This window comes from Arachis ipaensis, chromosome B06, assembly GCF_000816755.2.
Source record: "Arachis ipaensis cultivar K30076 chromosome B06, Araip1.1, whole genome shotgun sequence".
In the NCBI taxonomy this organism is placed as follows: domain Eukaryota; kingdom Viridiplantae; phylum Streptophyta; class Magnoliopsida; order Fabales; family Fabaceae; genus Arachis; species Arachis ipaensis.
In genome coordinates, this window is record NC_029790.2 from 94,989,552 (window position 1) to 94,992,952 (window position 3,401).

The window sequence follows — 3,401 nt, forward strand, 5'->3', positions numbered from 1 at the left end:
GTTGTTCTATGTGTCTAGTGGGATCTTAGGTTAATCAAGGATTCAAATTTTAAGCTCACTTGACCATATACATCCTTACCTTCACCCTAGCCCCATTACAACCCATGAATAAGACCTCATGATGCTTGTAAATATTCATTAAGTAATTGTTGATTGTTAGATGAAAGACAAATCTTGGAAAGCATGATTAGGGGAGGATTGAGTGACGAACCCTATACACTTGAGCGAATAGAGCGGATACACTTCCGGTGAGGGTTCGATGCTCAACTCCTTGTTCCCGAATTTCACAAGCATTCATCTAGCAAGTTATATGCACTTCATAGTGATGTTCGAATTGGTAGGATTTATGAACTACATATCACTTTCACCCCGTATGCTCATATGTGTTCTTGGAGGATAGATTTATCCTTGACCAAGTAGGTAGATGATTTTACATTAGTTGCATGCATTCATTTAGGAAATTTGCATTTTATAAACCCTTTCTTACCATGATCTTTGGTCTTTTTATTTTAAGCATGAGGACATGCTTCGTTTAAGTGTGGGGAGATTTGATAAACCCCAATTTTGTGGTTTATATTGTGTAGAATTTGGAAGGTTTTGTCAATATTTTTCACACTTATTCACAAAAAATACATGGTTTTGTGTTCTCTTCCTAATATTGCTCCATGATGAAAAACATGCTTCTTTTTCCTTAAAATTGCTATATTTTGATCCTCTTTTATTACCATTCGATGTCGTGACGTGTTTGTTGAGTGATTTCAGAATTTATAGGGTAAGAATGGCCTAGAAGAGAGAAAGGAAGCATGCACAAGAAGAAGGAACATGAAGATTTGGATTTTGGGAACTTCAGCATGGGCGCGCATGTGCACCTCGCGTGCACGCGTGGATGAAGACAGCTGGAAGCGGCGCGCAAAGACAGACGCATCCGCGCAGATTAGGAAAATCCACACCAGCGCGCACGCGTACAGGGCGCGCACGCGTGGATCACAAAATCAATCGGCGCGCACGCACGCATGGCGCGGACGCGCGACAAGCTGCACGTGACCTCATTAAAGAAAATCATGCCTGGCGATTTCTGAGGTTCAAGAGGCCCAAATTCAAGCTGGTTTTGCATGGAAAAGACCCAAGGATGCTAGGAGAAAGGGGGATCAATCATTTTACACTTAGACACAAGTTTTAGCTAGTTTTTGGTTCTTGTTCTTCTAGAGAGAGAAACCCTTGTTCCTCTCTAGATCTAGCTTTAATTTGATCTTCCCTTGTTGAATTCTGAATTGGATCTTATTAATTACTAGTTTTAATTGCTTAATTTGAATTTCTTAACATAATTTTTGTTTAGATCTTGTGTTAGTTTATGATTTCTATTCAATTGTCATTTTATACCCATTTTATGAATCTTGTGAATCTTGAATTGCTAATGTTACATTAATGATTTCCATGATTAATTGTGTTGTTTGAGTGATTGCATGTTGATAATTGTTAGTGGGTACTTGTTAGTTCCAATTTAATTGCAATTTGAATATGTCTTTTATCAATGCTTACCATGTGTTCGATGAAATGTTTCCTTTGATTATGGAGTAGTTCTCTTTACTCATGGCCTAGGCCAAGGGAATTGGGTAAACTTGAGTCATTGGGTCTAATGGATTTGATGATTTAGGAATCCTTAGTGGTCAATTTGATAGCCATTGACACTAGCCTACTACAAAGTTAATTAGTAGTTAGGTTGGACCTTATGGGTTGATGTTGACTAAACCATTTAACATACTTCAAGTATAGAAGTAGACTTAATGAGTTTGGTTCCTCATAATTGTCAAGATATGGTTATTAGACAAGGATAGTGACCCCAATTCCCGTGTCTAGCCAAGAGTTGCTTTTATTATTCATATTTGAAAACCCAAAATCCTAATTGCTTTGTCTCAGTTATAGTTATTTGTTTAGTTTTAGAGTAGAATTATATTGGAAGTCATCTTATTAGTTTGGAATTGCTCACTTCTTGCTTTAGTTATTTGAATTAGTTTCTTGCATTTCAAGATTACTCGCTTATTAAGATTCCTAGTTTAATTTCTTGCTCATGACTTGCAACCCCGGAATTCTAACCAATGTTGAAGCACATGTTTGCCCATTCCTTGTGAGATGACCCGAGGTTTGAATACTTCGGTTACTTTTATTGGGGTTGAACTTGTGACAACCAATTCCTTATAAATTTGATTCGCAGATTATTTATCGGTTGAGGACTACACTTGCAACGCGAAAAATCTTGTGAAATTCCTTATTGATGGTATCCGTGAGCATCAGTAATGAAATTTCTAATTCAATGCTTAACCTTTGATGATCCTTGTATCCTTTGTGCATTGATATGAGCTTGCATGTCTTTCATGATCCACTCTTTCTATTTGAATTTGATGCTTTTGAGTGCTCTTCATGCTTTGACTTTACTCTTGCATCAAGTGTTAATTAATATGCCTTAGCTTATATTGTTTTCTCACTCACATGTTGTAGCTACTATGTAGTAGAGAACCATGCTCTTGTTTGGCATTAGCCCCCGCCTATGTTCTATTTGCTTTGATATCTTTGTTGTAGGCTTAATTTTCTTTCTTTTCCTTTTCTTTTAGGTTGGCCACCAAGAGGGAAAGGAAAAAGTTTCTAAATGGGGCAACATACAAGTCTTTCCGCACAACCTTATGGAGAAGCTCATCAATTGTAGCAACCCGTCTACCTTGCTCATCTTTGCATGCACCGAGGATGGTGCAATCTTCAAGTGTGGGGAGGTCATTTGACTGATCTCTAGGGGTAACAATTTTCTTTTTCAACACCAATTTTTTTATTTTTGCCTTTATTAGATTAGTTGTTGTATTGCATGATAGGTTACATGATAGTTAAAATTTGTACATATTTTACCACTTCTTTTTATGTTAGGACTACTTGGTTAGGGTGATAATTTCTTTTCCAAGAAAAATTGTTTTAGGGCACCCTATCAGTTTAAAAAAAAATTGTTGAACTTGCTTGAAGAATTTATTTTGGAACATGGTTTTTGAGCCAAGAACACAAGCACGTGAGTTTTGAGCCTAATTGTATGGTTACATCTTATAATCACTTATTTTCATTCTTGTGTACATTGTTCTCTTTCTATGATTGTAATCTTTGATTTGTTTGATTCTATATGTCCATTATTCCATGTATACATGCATTTATATGATTGAGGCCATCATTTTATTTAGCTCACTTACCCAAATAGCTTACCTTTCATCAACCATTGTTAGCCAATTTTAAGCCTATTTAATCCTTTTGTTCTTAATTGTAGCACATCACTACCACTAAGTGAAAAATAATAAATGTCCTTCATTTGGATCTTTGCTTAGCTTAGGCTAGTGAGAGTGTGTATCATTTGGGTATGGGAAACTTGG